Source organism: Typopeltis vanoorti, chromosome 17, assembly GCF_054136105.1.
Source record: "Typopeltis vanoorti isolate ZY-2024b chromosome 17, IOZ_Tvanoo_1.0, whole genome shotgun sequence".
NCBI classification, from domain to species: Eukaryota; Metazoa; Arthropoda; class Arachnida; order Uropygi; family Thelyphonidae; genus Typopeltis; species Typopeltis vanoorti.
In genome coordinates this window covers 32,942,165-32,962,125 of record NC_143565.1, presented here as the reverse complement: position 1 = coordinate 32,962,125, position 19,961 = coordinate 32,942,165, and the positions used below count along the sequence as shown (strand labels likewise).

Here is a 19,961-nt window from a genome sequence, read left to right as displayed (position 1 = left end):
CAAAATTCCACATACAAACTTTGAGGGGAGGTAGAGAACATCAAAATCAACTATATTCACATATGAAAGCATGACCGGAAACGCCACTGGAAGGTACTAACAGGGACACAAAGATACAAAAATAACACAAGACAGTAAGTAGTGTAAAAAACTTTATTAGGCATAACTGAACAGTTCAATAGTAGTTGGATACATAATATGGTTTCACATCAGGTGCTCAAAGTTACAACCATTAGCACTGATGCATGCCTGACACTGACAATGCATTGATTGCCGTACATTTTCGAAAATACCTGGAGTTTCCCGGATATTAGCCGCGGCGATGGCGATTCTTGCCACGCGGTCCATGTCAGAGGCAACAGGCATTTCATACACTTTAAGGGTCCCCCACAGAAAGAAATCAATGCTTGATAAATCAGGTGAGCATAGGGGCCATGCGATGGGTCCACCATGCCCAATCCATTGAACCCCCAAAGGACCTGTCCAAATACTGATGCACAGAAATGCCAAAATGGGCTGGAGCCCCACTGTGTTGGAACCACATCTGCCGATGCACAGTCATTGGAGCATTGTTCAGTAAATCAGGCAGAACTTCCAGAAAGGTCCAATACTTCTGGGAGTCCAGTCAGGGTGGTAACAGGTATGGGCCTACTAAACAGTCAGCAACAATACCTGCCCATACATTAATGGTGAAGCGTTGTTGTGCAGCATGTGATTGCACAGCATGTGGGTTCTCATGGGCCCACACATGAGCATTGTGGTGATTGAAGACCCCTTTACGGGTAAATGAAACTTTATCCGTGAACAAAATACAACTTGGAAAATCCAGGTCTACAGCACTTTTCTGCAGAAACCACTGTGGGAATTCCACACGTCGAGGATAATCTTCAGCCATCAGCAACTGGACTCGTTGCAGATGAAATGGATGTAAGGAGACTCAGAGTGCAAAACATGCAATCACTGGATTGAGATACTCCCATAACAGAGGCAACGGCACATGTGCTTGTCTCTGGATTATTGTCCATTGCATGCAACACCTCCTCTTCCATTGTGGGATTTCACATCGATCGTGGCCACCCACTATCATGCCTGCAATCCTTGAAATGATCCATAGTCACACAAATTCTGATGCAAATGCACAAACATTTGGTGATGCGGTATACGTCTGTTTGGGTACCTTTCGCGATATATTCGTACAGCGGCTCGTCCATTACTGTCAGCTAACCCGTAAACAAGGTGCATGTCTACCATCTCAGTGTTCATAAAATGACACGTTATTCACACAATGTCGAAAGCTTGAATGAGGAAGTCCCAATTGCTCACCTGGAATGCTGGCCAACATCGCCACCTATCACTTTTGGGTGGTGTTTCTGGTCATGTTTCCTTATGTGAATATGGTTGATTTTGATGTTCTCTACCTCCCATCAAAGTTTGTACACAGAATTTTGAACCACCCTGTATATATGCAGTGATTCCACCCTGATCATAAACTTTAAAGGTGTATTTTATACCTCAAAAATAACAAAATAGCCTAATAAATATAATTTCAGCAACCTCACATTTCTGAAACACAGCCTTTATAGTTGCAGCATGACTGCCAACAACCTGAAATTCAGATACAAGGCAAAATGTCAAGACCAAACATAAATCTGTTGGTAACTGGCAAAAGAAACATTGGTAAGATGAACATACTTCACAGCCAGTGTTCAAAATTATCTGTTTTGCCAGCCATGTAGCAAAAGAGAGATGTCTCAAAATTGGTAGTGACACTGAAATGTCTCAACTTTGACAGCCTCATGTACTCAAAAGTTCCTAGCAAAAATCTGATAGCAACTCAGGCATGAGTGCATGCATATTCAACACATTTCTGCAGTTTATCAAAGTTCTCCCCCCTAACAGGGAAAAAGTACACCGATGACTTCAAGTGGACCCACAAATCCACAGGATTTAGATCACATGACAGAGAAAACCATGTAATTATTTCACCTCAACCAAGGCAATAGTCCAACCTTTCAGAAAAAAATTGATCAACATGGATCTCATTAAAGAAAAGTGACAGAGCTCCATCATGCATGACAATCAGATTCACCTTTACCATTTTCAGAGGTTCAAGTACTTTTACCAAATGATCATCATCAACAATTGGTATTTGGTCAGTGGTTTCAACAGTAGCATGAATTCACAGATCAGGAGATGTTCACTCTAAAGGTGTATTTGGTATATCCAAATATATATATCTAAAGGTATATTATATTTGGAATTATCATAACAATCATCCTGATCACATGTAGCCAATCAAAATTCACATGCAGTTATTATTATTATTATTATTATTATTATTATTATTATTATTATTATTATTATCTGACCTGCATGAAGTCAAAGGACTTATCTCAGGAGGTCTATACCTTCTTATACCAAAAATTCATAGAACTGTGTCTTGAACCCATTCCCAGTTTCTGCACTCACCACATTTTCAGGAAATACCAATCACTTTCCATGCATAGAACCTGGTTCTCACTCCCCTGATCACACCCTCCTAATCCAGCTCCCATGGATGGCATCTAGTTCTACCCTTGCTTTTCTCTACTCTACAAAATATCTTCTCCACAATAATCTGGTAACAACCCCTCACAACTTTTATGTCTCAGTCATATCTCCTCTTCTTCTTCTATTCACAAGACAACATACGTTTCATTCCCTCAATTTCTAATCATATCTGACATTCCATAGACCTAACACTAACTTAGTAAACTTTCTCTGGATCTTCTCCAATGCATTCTCATCCTCCTGAAAAAAAGTGACCAAACATGTGTGGCCTGATCAAAGCCTTATACAGGGGAATCATAACCTCTTTAGTTAAGCCAGTACTAAATTATTAATATACAAGTTAAACAATTTGTTCCAAAACAGATCACTATGGCATTCCACTAGTGACCTTCCTCTTTTTGGGATACTACTCCTTCATATACAATCTGCTGATACCTGTCTGACAGTTTAATCAGCTATCAAACTTACTGGTCTGTTATCTAACCCCATCTGTTTCAGTTTAGCTACCAGCTTGTTATGTGGCAGGTTATCAAAGGCCTTTGAAAAATCCAAGTATACCACCATATATACATATATATATATATACATCTTTTTATCGAGTGAGTTTGTCACTGTGTTGTAATGTGTAAGCAGATTAATGAAACATGAACCTTCCCCTAACAAACACATGCTGAAGATCATAAAGAATATTGATATTATCAACAGCCATCTGAATCCTAGTCCTCACCAACAATCATAGACATACAGATTGACCTATAATTTGTAGCCTTAGTCTTGTACCCCCTTTTTTAGGTGGAATAATTTTTCTCACCTTCCATTCCTTTGAGTTGAAAAAAGAGACTCTCCCTGTTGCAAGATTCATGATAAATAATTGTGCCAAGTGTGCCATTAATTCCATAGGGCATCCCCCTCAAGATAAGTGGTGATATACTGTCAAATGCTACTGCCTTATTAACATAAAGTTTACTTAGTTCCTCATCCTGCTCATTCACAATAAGTCCCTCCTCCGCCATACATTTTACCCTCCAGCTTCTCCAAATGTTGCCTTCATGAGGATGAAATACATTAATAAACTGATTATGGAATAATTCAACTATATCCTCCACATTGGTTACCAATCTGCCAGTGTCATCAACTAGCATCATCCTACCATAGTCATTGTTCTTTCTACTTGCCACATATCGAAAGAACTCACTAGGATTTTTTTTGGCTTGATTGGTTAATTTCTTCTCATACTTCACTTTTGCTGCCTTTACAAACCAAGTCACCTTCCTTGCCTGCTCTTTGTACTATTCATGCAACAGATCATTATCAACATTCATCTTGTGTTGTCTCCACATGCTTTCTTATTTCAGATTTCATACTTAATCTCTTCATTCATCCATTTCACTCCTACCTTATTTAGCATTTTCACCTTTGGAATACACTCAGACATCACTGCTGTTAAATTTCTCTTGATCACTGCCCAAGCAGCATCTGTCTCCTTTCCATTGAACTCCTCTTTCCATGCTATAGTTTCCAGTTGTCTCCTAAGCTTTCCTAATCACCAGCCTTGTAGTTCCACAAATATCCCTTCTTTATAGAAGTTCTCATGTAACTGGCTGCAACCCATGTGATCCCTTCATGGTCACTCTCTCCAACCCAGAGAAGATTAGACACTCTATTCACAATCACATCCTCTGATGATATAATGATATAACCAGATCTAACTCTTAACCCTCTGTGTGCCCTCTGTTAAGCACTGCCTGAGATTGTTGTCCCTTAAGAACTCAAGAAATGCATTCTCGTTATTCCTTGATGCTATCTCTTTGTTCTAATCAATATTGCTGTAGTTCAAATCACCCATAACGATCACCCTTTGCTTGCTCACTAAGCCAAGTTGCATATACATTTCTTTGTCCTCACCTTCTACATTCCCTGGTCTGTAGTAATGCCCCCCCCCACCAAATATCTCATTCTATCAACATCCACTTCACACCATACTGTTTCAAAACCACTGCAACTTTTTTCTCCTTGTATCTCAACCTTGTGTGGACATAATTCCCCCTGCTATCATCAGCAGCACTCTCCTTCCATTCTTACCTTTCCTATCTTTACAAAAAAACATCATATCCCTCCATTGTTAATCCTGTGAAGATGTTATTCTCTTCAAACCTTATTTCACTTGTTCCAACTAGTTTCAGGCACATAAGTTCAATCAATGCAACAATTTCATCTCCCTTATTTCTGACACTTCTGACATTCATAAATAAACATAAGTCATTTCTTGGTCTTTATCCAGTCCTACTCATGCTGATCCAAGACTTCACCTGCTCCTGTCTGTTCATCTTTTGTCCCCCAAGGTCAATTCCCCATGTCATTCCATTCCTACACTGACCATTCATATATGTGCATTCTTCACCACTTCCAGAATCCATTCTCCTTACACTGTATCCCCCTGACTTCTCTGATCCCCCCCATTTCCTTGTCCAACTTGCTTTCTTGTTGTCACATTCTCTTCTCCATTCACAATCACATCCATCACACCTAGTCCACTCTCCTGCTCATTCACATCATCTTTGACTTTCACTGATACCTTGTTTGCATCACTTCCCTCCACCAGCAACTTTCCCAAATGACTCACTCGAAAACTATTCAGATGCAGTCTATCACTCTTATACAGCTCCATTAGTCCCACATGTTCACAAACTGCACTTCTTTTTCTTCACACTGCTAACTTTCCATTCAAGATCTTTGCTCTCCACTACAACTCATCATTGTTACACCTGGGCAACACACAAACTACCCTTCCTACCACACTGTTGTCTTTCACTCTCTTCAATAATCTGCTGATGTCTAATCACATGGCCTTCCAATGCCCAACCAAATCATTCGTCCCAACTACATCCACCAACTCCCTCAAGCGCTTACTTGTTATATCTCATGCCTCAATCAGCCTGTTCATTCTCCATTTAGAAAACAAACCTTGAGTGCCCTCTCATCCACCACACCTTTTATCTCATGCCAAATTATTCTTGAGTAATTCTCTACTTCTTTCTCTCCACTATTTTTCTTTTTATTCTTTCACACTCTTCTGTTTGTATCCACTACATGTCTAATTTCATTCCTCATCTTAACCATTTCATTCTTCAACTCTTGCATTCCAACAATTGCTCCTGCTATTGCTTCACCAGTCTGACTTTCTTCTGTTTTCACATTCACACCAGCTCTTGCTTTGTCAGTGAGGCACACTTCTGCTTCTGTAATTATGCCTGGTTTTTCTTTTTTAATTATTTCTGTATTCACAATCACATTCTCCATGCTCATATTCTCACACTCACTCTTCTGGCTATCAATCTTAGTCTTATATTCACTTATAAAATATGAAATCACTGCAATCTATTAACTAACATATTACACTTTCTATAGGCCCACACTCTCTTGCTTCTCTTGTTTAATCTCTCAACAAAAACATCTGCCCCATTCACCCACACATACATATAACATTTCCAGTAATGAACCATATTGATAAAACCCACTCCACTCAACAAATTCAACTTTTGCATCATGCATCTGGATGACCTTGTTCTTACCACCATTAACTATTATTCTGAAAAAGTGCTTCAAATTAATTAACTACAAAATGCACATGCCACATTCAATCACACTTATTCAAAATCTTAGCCTATATGCTGATGGACAGGCATCTTTGGAGACAAATTGACTGGACCATATGTATTGTTATATAAGCTAAAAGGACCTTTGTACCATTACTTCTTGTGGCACTTGGTAGAAAGCATCATCCATGATGTACTTGCTGGCATTCTATTGGGTATAGGAGAACCATGCCAAGAAGCAATGGTACAAACTTCATAAAACTGCATGTGGATTTTTAATAGGCTATTTCCTTGATGGACCTGTGATTTCAGTCAGGATTTCTCCATGACTGAAGGTTGTAAAGAGTCCAGCTATTCCCGTCTTGGGCCTTTCTTTTCCATTTTCTTCTGACTTTTTTAATCATTGGGTCTTTCCACCTTAAGGCTGGTCTTCCAGGTTTTCTTTTGGTACCACTCAGATACCAATTTGTTGCTCTGACTGTCCGTCTGTTGTCTCTTATTCTGGCGAGATGTCCTACCCATCTACTTTTGCTGTTGTAGATTGCTTTTTATAACATCTTTGAGTCAAGACTTCTTCGTGATTTCTGTGTGTTTTATGTGGTCTATTTTATATATATTGCACATTCACATTCTTCTTTCTATTACACATTGAGTTATTATTAAGCTTTGTTCTTCTTTTAAAGTTGTGTTCCATGTTTCATGCCATAAGTTAATGCTGGTAGGATGTGACTATTGAAAAGATGGGCTCTTATTTCTATATCTATGTTTTTGTTGGTCATTGTTGATTTTATTTTGTTGGTCCAAGCAGCTGTTTTTCTCTTTGCTATTTCAGATAGGTTATATGTGATGGCAATGATTGTGTCAAGATGATATTGTAAATATCATCTTGAGTGAATATTGCCTGATCTGTGAGAGCATACAAAGAGAAAAATCATGATTACAGGAAAATTCATCGAAAAGCAAATTCATCGAAAGAAAATTCATCGAATGAACAATTCATCGAAAGACAATTCGTCGAAAATGCAATTCATCGAAAAACAATTCACCGAAAATTTTACATTTTGGATAATGTTATGGTAAAAGTAATCAATTTAGAACAAAAACTGAACTATGCAGACAGCTTCTTGTACCAACAACTTCTACTAAGTCATTTAAGTCAGAGAGTTTTTGTAATACAGTACATAATTTGGACACATTATTTCATTGTCTCCCCGAATATAGCTCAACTGAAAACTGGAACGGTTCGACATTTTCTTGTAAAAGTTTCAAATAGCGAATCTGAGTAAAATTCATCCCATAATAATTGCTGTATTGAAGTCGCATATTACTACTAGCAACAACAATAATAATACATTTTTGGAAATTATGGAGACAACTACCGTGTTTCAATAAAAACTTTAGTTTACTATTACTAAAATTTTTTACAATTCGACGTTTCGACCTTTATGTCAAGGTCATCTTCTGGAGCATACAAATATACACAGGAAACAAGCTATGCTACAATCATACTGGTTCGTTAAAGACACTGACTAACCGCTACCACAATTGTTGGCCTGACCTCTGGTGAAAAAAAAAATAAATAAATAAAAAATAAAAATAAAAATTATACATCAACGCTAGAGTCCTATTATTTGTGTTGTCTACTATATACATATATTAACATCATTCCAGCCAGTTGGAGTGGAATGGTTTCTAATAATAGCAGATTGGCTAGAGTCCTGACTTATGTTGAATCTTTCAAATCAGGTTGGCTGAATGTGTGCCATCCAGATCCTTGGAATTTTCATACCATCTTTATTGTTGATATTTGGGTGGTTTATCAGGATTTTGCAGGATTCTTTAAATTTTCTTTCGTACCATGTTTTTGTGTGGTGTAAGGAGCAGGTGCTTTTCCAGTTGATTTGGTGTAAGGTGTTGAGTGCGTGGTCTGAGAGGCCTGCTTCACAATAATGGTTATATTTAATGTGTCTAATGTGTTCTTTTTTGCGTATAGGGATTGTCCGTCCTGTTTCACCAATGTACGGTAAGTTACAGGTGCAGCGGATGCAATAGACTCCAGGATGTGCTGATGGGAGGAGAGGATCTTTAGAGGAGTTGACGACATGTTCGCGATCTGGCCGCACGGTCGACAAACGCTAAACACATTCCTCAGCCACCTAAACAAACAACACGAACGCATACAATTTACCATCGAAATCGAAAACCAACATTCGCTCCCGTTCCTAGACACACTAGTTACACGTCTTCCTTCAGGCAATCTATCCTTCACGGTCTACCGAAAACCGACACACACGGGCCAATACATACATGCGAATTCATATCACCACCCAGCACAAAAATATGGAGTCATAAACACCCTTAAAAACAGAGCCACAACTATTTGCTCTAACCAGCAAGCCCTGAAACAAGAACTAAAAATCATTAGTGACACATTCATAAACAATGGCTATAACAAAAATACTGTCAATAAAATACTCTATAAAACCACAACAAAAACGAATCTAGATTACAGTAAAACCATAGCCATCCCATACATTAAAGGGTTATCAGAAAAAATCAACAGAATCCTACAACATTATAACCTCAATGCCACCTTTAAGCCACCCACTACATTTAAAACCATATTCAGCTCCTCTAAGGATCCTCTCCTCCCATTAGCACATCCTGGAGTCTATTGCATCCGCTGCACCTGTAACTTACCGTACATTGGTGAAACAGGACAGACAATCCCTATACGCAAAAAAGAACACATTAGACACATTAAATATAACCATTATGGTGAAGCAGGCCTCTCAGACCACGCACTCAACACCTTACACCAAATCAACTGGAAAAGCACCTGCTCCTTACACCGCACAAAAACATGGTACGAAAGAAAATTTAAAGAATCCTGCGAAATCCTGATAAACCACCCAAATATCAACAATAAAGATGGTATGAAAATTCCAAGGATCTGGATGGCACACATTCAGCCAACCTGATTTGAAAGATTCAACATAAGTCAGGACTCTAGCCAATCTGCTATTATTAGAAACCATTCCACTCCAACTGGCTGCAATGATGTTAATATATGTATATAGTAGACAACACAAATAATAGGACTCTAGCGTTGATGTATAATTTTTATTTTTATTTTTTATTTATTTATTTATTTTTTTTTTTTTCACCAGAGGTCAGGCCAAAAATTGTGGTAGCAGTTAGTCAGTGTCTTTAACGAACCAGTATGATTGTAGTATAGCTTGTTTCCTGTGTATATTTGTACGCTCCAGAAGATGACCTTGACATAAAGGTCGAAACGTCGAATTGTAAAAAATTTTAGTAATAGTAAACTAAAGTTTTTATTCAAACACGGTAGTTGTCTCCATAATTTCCAAAAATGCATTCGGATCACCGTGCAAGCCTAAAAGAAAGAATAATAATAATAATGAAGCCCTCATAGTTTAGTCGGTAAAAATGAAGCTGTTTAGTTAGAAAGACCTGTGTAGTTGGTCCCATTTACGCATAATTTTTATCAGTCCTGTTCTGCTAAAGGTAAGTTAGCAAGCATAATATAGATACGGCTGGGCTTTTCTTCTGGAAACAGGCAAATCAGTCCCATGAACAGACATGAAACAGTTATCGGACAAGAAAGACTATAAGAACCATATTGTTCTATAATTTTTCCCTATGAGAGTAGCATTGTGATCTACTTATTCATGTTTCAAGGTTTGTTCAAAATGGATCAAATTTTCTCATAACTGAGAAAAAAAGATGAACTGTTTTTTCGATGAATGAATTGTCATTCGATGAATTGTTCATTCGATGAATTGCCTTTTTGATGAACTCTCCGGATACCGGCAATGATTGTGTCAAGATGATATTGCAAATATCATCTTGAGTGAATATTACCTGATCTGTGAAAGCATACAAAGAGAAAAATCATTGGTCCTGCTTATACTGCTGCATAAACCACTGACAAAATATGAATTGGCGAGTATGATAATGATGATCATTTGGTAAAAGTGCTTGTGCCTGTTGAAAATGGTACAGGTGAAGCTGATTTTCATGTAAGATTTTTGCTAGTGCATGGTTTCATTTGCGTTTACATTTCAATTGTGCTAGTGCATGGTTTTCATATTAAAAAAAGTATGCTTTCCTCAGTTGCCAATATTCTCATGATTCTTCTTTGTCCTTTCATTTTGTGGTGAAGAAGCTATCCCACAGTCACATAGGAGTGATGTAGATGAGTGAAAATTGGAGAGCTTGAATTCTATGAGAAAGCATATTGATAAATATTGATAAAGCTGATATGTTTCATCATCATCATCTGCACTTCTGCAATGCATCCACAATAAAAGTACACATCAGCAAATTCAATAAACATGAACTCACCTTATTACACTTTTTTTTATAATCTTTGTCAAGTAGCTTTATTTTATCCTCCTACATGTTTCACCAATCTTTTTCTATTGGCATCCTCAGGGAATACAAACTAGTAAGCTAAAATGAAGGTTACAGACTAGGTATTTTAGCTTACTAGTTTGTATTCCCTGAGGATGCCAATAGAAAAAGATTGGCGAAACATGTAGGAGGATAAAATAAAGCTACTTGACAAAGATTATAAAAAAAGTGTAATAGTCTTATGAATAATTGTCAAGAAAAAAATTCAACATACATGAACTCACCTTACTGAAATACTTATATGACTTAGAAGCACTAAAACAAATAGCAACAGCCACTTGCTCAGGGCAAATATTTTAGACTGAATAAAACTCCATTATATTTGATTTTGATTTACGATCATGCAATTCACTGAGTTGCTTCTCTCCGCTTTGCATGTTGTGGCATTTGTGCTATGACTATAAAGGGTATCTGAAAAATGCAAGGTTTCCTGACATATGTTTATAGGGATATTTTCATTGGTTTTGAGGTGTAGAATATGCCATTCAAGTTTATGAAATAACCTTGTAATGAGATTTCGTTGTACTAAGAGTTTTTGTTTTTCATTATTAATTTCGCACAAAATGAACAAAAATTTAACTTTTCAAGCAAAGAAACAGCAATGTTTTCACCATTCCCATGGCTACCCATTCAAACTTCATATATTACTTAATTAAAGTTCTTACAGATAACAGTATCAACTTTTACTAGCCAGCTCTATTTATATGTATCTCATTACTCTACCATGACTGAGACCACCACCAATTACTGTAAGAGGGAGGCTGAATTATGCAAGCCAAGTTGTTCATCACTTGTGCCTTTCACCAACATGTAATTAATTTCACATTGGCAGGCTAACTTATAACTGGCTTAGATGTCCATCACGTGTACTCCCATCTTGCATTATCAAGACCACCAATAGCAAGACTGGCTGCTCAACTGAGTAGCAGCAATAGGATAGGATAGGATACGAGAGGAGAGGAGAGGAAAAGATTTTATTCAACAATTACAACGTAAATACAATTTTGTATTTTATTAATGATTAGGTTTATAGAAAGTATTTTTAACTTGGGTATAATTATGTTAAAGATACCAAGCAATGTTAAACCTGGTTTTACTCCATTTTTCCCAAGTAAGCAAACAGACAAAAGTGGCCCCTTGCCTTTAATACAAAACATCATACATCCCCTTCTTGGAGATGTGTTTTGGCGTTAAGGGTAAATATTAAGATTAGTGATCAGAGCTTGCTCCACCTTTACCACGAGTTGCCTTAGTCTTGCACTACCTGTGGGATCAGCTAGTCTTGCATCAATTGCAGGTGCAAACTTGACATTTTGTCTGTTTGCTTACTTGGGAAAAATGGAGTAAAACCAGGTTTAACATTGCTTGGTATCTTTAACATAATGATTAGGTTTGTTGATTTTTTATGAGAGAGATTGAATATTAGTTATTTAGTTCAATATGAAGATTTCAGGTAAGTGACATTACCTTAAACTACTGTAACATTTTGAAACTTATATATCAATTCTTCTGGATTTTCATTTCTATAATTCATACTCTTCTTTCTTTCTTCTTTTTCTTCGTATACTGCCCTGTATAATGGTTCCTGGTTCATGCTATGCTGTGACCTCAACATACCATTTCCCAAGAGTTTCTTTGTATATTGTTCTCAATGTATAGATCCTATTTTTTTAACACATATTTATTATTATTTTTTTTTTTTTTTGCCAACCATACACAATAATATGATTGACACAATAGGTGGAGAGATATCAGACAGTAGTTTATTCAGGAGTAGGGTTTAAAACACAGCCTGTGACTAGTGGTGTGCCACAGGGTTCTGTTCTTGGACCTCTACTTTTCAATTTGTTCATTAACGATATAAGAAAGGATCTGAGAGGAACTGTTCATTTGTTTGCTGATGATGCAAAGTTGGGTAGAGCAATAGTGAATGCACATGATGTCAAAATTTTGCAGGATGATTTAGATAGATTGGAGGACTGGGCTAAGGAGAATGGATGTCAATTTAATGTGGCAAAGTGTAAGGTTATGCATTTTGGGGTGAAAAGATTAGCAGCAGTATATCACATTGGTGGAACTGTACTCCAGGAGATTGACAAGGCCAGGGATTTGGAAGTGTTGGTGAATAGGGAGTTGAAGTTTAGGGTACATAGCAAAAGTGGCTAAATCAGCTCATCTTGGTTGCTGTAAAATACTTTAACAAGCAGAGACAAACAGGTTATTGTTCCTCTGTATCGAGTCTTGATAAGACTCCATCTAGACTACTGTGCCCAGATTTGGACACCAGGGTTTCTTCTTGATGGGGAGGAGGTGGAGAGGATCCAGAAACGAGTGAGCGAGATGATAGCAGGTCTGTGGAATGAACCTTATGAGAACAGGTTGAAGATTTGTGGGTTGCAGAAATTGGTTGATAGGCGGAAAAGGGGTGATATGATTGAGACATTCAAATTACTGAAGGGTTTCTATAAGATTAATTCAGAAGATATTTTTGAGAATAGGACTGGTGATGGGAGGACTAAGGCCATCCATGGAAACTGGACAAGAGTGTGGTTGGCAAGGGTGTTAGAACAAGGTTTTTTACTTGGAGAGTGGTGAATGAGTGGAATAAGCTGCCAGAATCTGTTGTGGGTGCCATGACTGTGAATGAGTTCAAGGCAAAGCATGATAGATACTGTGTGGATGTTGACTAGATATTCTTGATATGATGTTTAGGGCCTCCCTCGATGAGTCTACGGACTCCTTGGAGTTGCCCATAATAATAATAATAATAATAATAATAATAATTTACAGTATCTTGAATTGATTCATGAACTACAGTATCTAATTACCACTATTTTTCTCTCTTACTGATAACTAACTAGGTTTGATGTTCTCATGTATGTCTTAAAGTTGATCCACAGTATGAATTATCTTCACACATTTATAAATATAAAAGTCTAAAACGAAGATCAGTACTGTTCTTAAGCTAATCTTTAACTTTTTTTTTTCCTTTGACATAAATAATATTAACTATTAAATTATGTGAAATTAGTTAAATCCTTACTTATAAGATTAAAATGCTATAGGCATGACTACTAACTATTATTAGTACAAGACGTTCATGGAGTCAAAAGATGTATCGGGGAGGTATACACACACAAAGCTCATCAAAATGCCTTAAACTCAATTCGTGCTTGCATTCAGCATATTCTCAAGAAATACATTCCATTCACTAATTAATCTCCATGCAAAGAACTCGCTCCTTATTCCCTTGCTCACACCCTCCTTATACAGTTTCCAGTTATGGCCTCTCGGTCTCCACCCACTCCCTCTTCTATTCTGTGAAAAATTTCTTCCACATTAACCCAGTAACAATTCCTTACCAACGTAAATGTCTCAATCATATCCCCCTCTCTTCACTTGTTCACAAGGCTTTGCAAATGAGCTCAATATGTCTTCTTACCCCACACTGCTAAAACCTGTTACCACATTAGTGAACCTTCTCTGGAACATTTCTAATATATCATCGCTATAAAAACCAATTGAACAAATCTGTGCACAATAGTCCATCTGAGATCTGAATCAAGGCTTTATACAATGGAATCTCTTCTTCTTCTTCCTTTTACATATAGGCATTGGCCCATTATGGATGTATTAGGCCCAGTGGCCTGTTATGTTCGAAACCAGAAATCTCACGGAATAGGTCGGTCAATCCTTATTCCCAGAGCGTCCTATGTCTGTAGATGCGTGTGTTCACAGGGATGGTTTTTCTTGGGGATGAAAAACCAGTTTCCAGTATCCCATAACAAAAACATAATAAAAACAAATTATCAACATGCTCTGTAGTTTAACATATAAGGAATAAACATTATGTAGGTTTATATGTAATTTTCAGGTAAAGGAGTTGGTTAAATGAAATCACTAGTCACTGTTTACTAAGCAATATAGTGAACACAAATTTCAGATTATAAACACAGCATAATATCTTTTCTTTCTGTTTTCAGTCTAATTTACTTAGTAGTTTTGTCTTGACATTTATCCATCTAAGATCTGATCAAGGCTTTATACAATGGAATCATCTTTATTCTCTCTTTATTCTGCATGTTAAGGTCATTGCCATAATTTGATGTGATGATTTTGCAACTTCTGCAATGCGACCCCTGAACTTTGAGTCCTGGTCCAATACTACTCACAGGTCTCTTGATCACCATAAAATCTCCCCAAATTTCAGAACCTCACACTTTGCACTGAACTAACAGTTCCACTCACTTGCCAACTCATATAGTCTATCGATCCTCCTTTAAGGTCACAATAGCTGCTTAACTACTCATTCTTTACCTCAGTTTTCCATCATTTGCAAATAGCTGCATATCTCTACTTAAACCTATCTCAATATCATAAATATACAAGTTGAGAAACAATGGCAACTAAAATAAACCCGATGGCACACCACTAGACACTTTCCTCTTTTAAAATACTGCACCTGAATGTATAATTTGATGATATCTATCTACCTGACAGCCATTAATTTATACAATAATCCCTTTCAATTTAGTTACTAGATTGTTGTGTGGCAATGTATCAAAAGCTTTTTGCCAAATCTAAATATACCATAAATATACACATCTCCACTGTCCAATGCATTCATTACCCTTTATTGTACATAAGGAAATTTATAAATATGACTTCCCTTTAACAGACCCATGATGACAATCACAGAGAATACTGCAGTTATCAACCCATTTCTGCATATTAACTCTCATTACTCTTAAATAGCTTAACCACATCTCTAGATATATAGACTGGTCAATAATTTGTAGCTAGCCACAGACATCACAACTTTCATGAAATGGAATAATTTCATATGCTTTCTGCTCTCTTCGGACCTGTGCTATTGCAAGACTCTTATTAAATAAGTAAGTCAAATCTACTGCCAACTCCCTGAAGCATTCCTTCATGACACATGATGATATATCATGTGTCATGAGTCCATCATCATGACATTATCTCTTAATGACATCAAGATTACTTATGTGGTTTTGCATGGATGTGGGAAAATTCATTGAAGTGTTTTTTATGGAGGTGGATCCAATGAAGTGGATGCTTTTCCCTGGGATACGAGTACCTCTGCTTGATGGTTGGGTGGAGCCACCATTGAAGGTTCTGCTCAGTGACAATGCATTGGTGAGTAGAACCACCACTGAGTAATAAGTAAAATTATCCTTCGAGTCACTCACTGGGTGATCTGAGGGTTTGAACACGTTTTGGAGAGATATTCCAAAACTTAAACATTATTATTATTATTATTATTATTACCTTGAGACCTCATGGAGTCAAAGACTCATCTGGGAGGTCCTTTTATCACACACACACAGCTCATCATACTGTGCCTCGAACACATTCCAACTCCTTGCAGACACCACACTCTCAGGCAAGGCATTCACAACTCTGCACGAAAAAACCTGCCTCTCACTCCCCTACTCACACCCTCTTTATACAGTTTCCATGGATGACCTCTGGTTCTCCCCTGATCTCCCACTATTCTCTGTAGAACATCTCTAGCATTGATCCTATAACAACCGCTTACCAACTTGTAGGTCTCCATCATATCTCCCCTCCTCCTCCTGTCCACCAGACTCTGCAAAATACATCTTCTCAATCTTTCCTCATACTCGCCATTCCAGAGGTCAGAAATTACCTTAGTCAGTTGCCTCTGGACCCTTTCCAACATCTCTTCATCCTTCTGAAAACCAGGTGACCAAATCTGGGCAAATAGTCCATGGGTGGCCAAATCAAAGCCTTATACAATGGAACAAGAATCTCCCTACTTCTACACATCTGTGTCCTCCACATCATTCCCTGAAGCCTTTGTGTTGTCTTCACAATTTTGGCGATGTGTTCACTAAATTTCAGATCCTTATCAATTATCACCCTCAGATCAGTTATTTCTTCAACCTACAACAATATATCCTCACCAAGCATAAATTCTGCATCCCATCTTTGTTTTCCAAATTTTAAAACCTTATATTTTGCAAACATTGAACTCACATCTCCATTTCCATGCCCAATCACTCAATTTATTCAAGTTTTCTTGTAAGACCATAACATCTTCACTACTCTTCATGGTTCATCCCAACTTTGCATCATCTGCAAACAACTGAATATCTCCATCCAAAGCTTCACCTATATCATTAATATACAAGTTAAACAGTAATGGCCCCAAAACAGACCCCTGAGGCACTCCATTAGTGACTTTCCTTTTCCTGGATATCACTCCCCCATACACAACGTGTTGATACCTATCAGATAGCCAGTCTCCAATCCAATGCACTAATCTCATATCCAACCCCATCTGCTCTAGTTTGACTATCAATTTATCATGAGGTACTCTATCAAAAGCCTTTGAGAAATCTAAGTATATCACAGCGTATCCTTCTCCTCTGTCCAAGGAAGCAGTCACTTTATTGTAATAAGTAAGAAGATTACTAAAACATGACTTCCCTGCAAATCCATGCTAAATCAAAGCCCAACTTCATCAAAGATAATGCCATTGTTGTCAACCCAACTCTGGATCCTAGTTATTATTATTATTATTATTATGGGCAACTCCAAGGAGTCCTTAGACTCATCGAGGGAGGCCCTAAACATCATATCAAGAACATATAGTCAACATCCACACAGTATCTATCATGCTTTGCCTTGAACTCATTCACAGTCATGGCACCCACAACAGACTCTGGCAGCTTATTCCACTCATTCACCACTCTCCAAGTAAAAAACCTAGTTCACCCTTGCTAATCACACTCTTGCCCAGCTTTCATGGATGGCCTTAGTCCTCCCATCACCAGTCCTATTCTCAAAAATATCTTCTGAATTAATCTTATAGAAACCCTTCAGTAATTTGAATGTCTCAATCATATCACCCCTTTTCCGCCTATCAAACAATTTCTGCAACCCACAAATCTTCAACCTGTTCTCATAAGGTTCATTCCATAGACCTGCTATCATATTGATCGCTCGTCTCTAGATCCTCTATGGAGGTGGATTACAGTATCCCCATACAGTATCCCATTTTTACTTCCCCCCCATCAAGAAGAAACCATGGCGCCTAAATCTGGGCACAATAGTCTAGTGGGGTCTTATCAAGGCTCGATACAGACATCCTGTTTGTCTCTGTTTATTAAAGTATTTTTCAGCAACCAAGTGATTTGATGAGCTGATTTAGTAACTTTTGCTATGTGCTCCCTAAACTTCAACTCCCTATCCACCAACACTCACAAATCTCTGGCCTCGTCAATCTTCTGGAGTACGGTTCCACCAGTGTGATATACTGCTGCTAATCTTTTCACCCCACAATGTACAACCTTACACTTTACCACATTAAATTACCATCCATTCTCCTTAGTCCAGTACTCCAAGCTATCCAAATCATCTTGTAAAATTTGGACATCCTGTGCACTCACTATTGCTCTACCCAACTTTGCATCATCAGCAAACAAATGAACACTTCTTCTCAGATCCTTTCTTATATCGTTAATGAACAAATTGAAAAGTAGTGGTCCAAAAACAGAACCCTGCGGCACACCTCTAGTCACAGGTCGTCTTTTGGACTCTACTCCTGAATAAACCACTATCTGATATCTCTCCATCAACCACCCTCCTATCCATCTCACCAACCCTATATCCCTCCTCATATGCTGCAGTTTACTGATTAGAATTCCATGCGGTATCCTGTCGAAGGCCTTAGCAAGGTCCAGTAGAATCACTGTAAACCCATTACCCTTATCCAGTTCAGCCGTCGCTGCGTTATAAAACGTGAGCAAGTTACTGAGGCGTGATCTACCCTTCACAAAACCATGCTCTCTCCCATACATTATCCCATTTTCATCTTTCCAATCCTGTATTTTTCTCTTGACTATTTTCTCCAAGATCTTAACAACGATTCCTGATATGCTGATCAGTCGGTAATTTACAACAGCAGTCTTGGAACCTCCTTTATGCAGTGGAACTATTTTCTCTAATTCAACTATATCAACTCTTTCCACCCCCTCGGACTAACCCAGACCCAAGACTTAAATTAAACAAAATGGTCAAGAGCACTGACAATTCTTTAGCCACTTCACGTATGACAAGACCTGGTATACCATCCAATCCCACAGATGTATTGACATTGAGGTTTTGTAATAGACTATTCACCTCCACTTCACTCACCACAATTCCATTATAAGCTATTGGTTCATTCAATGTCACCACCTGGATGATATACTCTTGCAAAGTGCTCACTCAGTAATTCAACTATATCAAATGATTCGGTTACCTCCCTACCATCAACATTCTTTAAAATCATTTTGCCATATACATTTTTTTCTTTTAATTGCAACATATCGAAAAAATTGTTTGGGATTTTCTTTAGCCTGCATGGCTATTGTTCTTTCATAATACGCTTTTGCTTTTCTTACCACCCTCGTTACCCTTCTGGCCTGTGCTTTATACCGTTCATGTGCCCGCCGGTCACGTTTCTCCTTAAATTCCCTCCACAGTTGTTTCTTTTTTTGCAGCTCAAGCTTAATGGTGTTATTCATCCATTTAACCTCTACTTGATTTATTATTCGGACTCTAGATATACAGTCAGCCACTGCCTCATGCAAAGACTTCTTAACCGCCTCTCATGCACTATCAACATCCAGCCCTTGCAATTTTACATGCCATGGCATTGAACCAATCAAACTCCTAAGCTTGTCATACTTATCAGCCTGATAATTCCACATGTACCCTGTCTTAATTGTAAATTAGACACCTTTAGCCACCTCTCAAGTCAAGACCCTATGATCACTCTCACCAATTGGTGGCAACGTGGTCATATTCGTTATAGCCAAATTCTCAGATGCAATTACTAGGTCAAGTACTCTCTAACCCCTAGCATTTTCCATTACGTGCTGTCAAAGATAGTTATCCCCTAATAACCCCATAAAATCCAATTTCTTCCTCCCGTGTGTCCTCTCCTACTTCCAATCAATATTACCATAGTTGAAATCTCCCATAATAATTACCCTCCTTCCACTCATTTCTTCTATTTGCTTATGCATACTATCTCCACCATCTATTCCATCACCTGGTCTATAACAGCACCAAACTGTATATTTTGTTCTGCTAGCCTCAATCTCACACCAAATAGCTTCAAATGTGCTCTTTTCTTTATCCTACAGTTCCACTTCTATTCTCCTTGGTTGTAGCTCATCTGCTATCATCAATAACACTCTTCCCCCCATTTTATTCTCCCTCTCATTCCTGAACACACCATACCCCTCATAATCAATCCCACTAGCTATATCATCTTCTGTCACCCATGTTTCACTAATGCCAATAACCTGTGGCCTAGAAGCGCCAATCAAGGCC

General features: G+C 37.9%; 1 protein-coding gene across 1 annotated transcript in view; it reads right to left on the bottom strand.

Moving 5' to 3' along the window:
- LOC150097276 (BAI1-associated protein 3-like) overlaps positions 1-19,961 on the bottom strand; it is a 533,976-nt gene that overhangs the window by 341,424 nt on the left and 172,591 nt on the right. The gene's annotated exons all lie outside the window — the stretch shown is intronic.